This window comes from Manduca sexta, chromosome 17 (assembly GCF_014839805.1).
Source record: "Manduca sexta isolate Smith_Timp_Sample1 chromosome 17, JHU_Msex_v1.0, whole genome shotgun sequence".
In the NCBI taxonomy this organism is placed as follows: domain Eukaryota; kingdom Metazoa; phylum Arthropoda; class Insecta; order Lepidoptera; family Sphingidae; genus Manduca; species Manduca sexta.
The window spans coordinates 7,802,529-7,803,159 of NC_051131.1; positions in this window are offsets into that span (position 1 = coordinate 7,802,529).

Consider the following 631-nt stretch of genomic DNA (forward strand, 5'->3'; position numbering starts at 1 on the left):
CTAAAACAAGAGGAGGTTATCAAATCGACGTGTTTCTTTTTTTTTGTATGTTTGTTACCTCAGATCTCGTTCATTTATGAACCGATTTAAAAAAATCTTTTTTTATTCGAAAGAATGTACCTCCAGAATTTTAATTAGGCACCGACTCCAAAATTGGTATCCAATATATACCTGTTATGTGAAATAATTTTTTGGTTATGAGTGTTTTTTGAAGGCGGTTTAATTTTTTGTTAAAATTATTTTTATGTTACTAAACCATTCCACAGATGCACGGCTTAGATTTTCCTTCATATTCACAAACTTTAACACGGAGTGTGTAGAATGTATACTCATCCACAAAAGTAGCTGAACAAGTTCAAAACTTTAGAACGCTTACATATCTTTTATAATTTTTTTTTTCTTTACCTAATCTAAATTAATCCCCCTGAGGTTTAAATTAGTCAAAATTTTTTTTTCGTTAGGATACAAACATTTAAGTTCTGTTGGATTTTTGTTACTTGTTCAGCTATTTTTATATTATTATATTGCACATACATCGATTATCAATAATTATTTGGAAATACTTATTCTTAATATTGATACAGTTAGGTACGTTCTTTGTGAATCATTGACGAAATACGTACCGATCTAT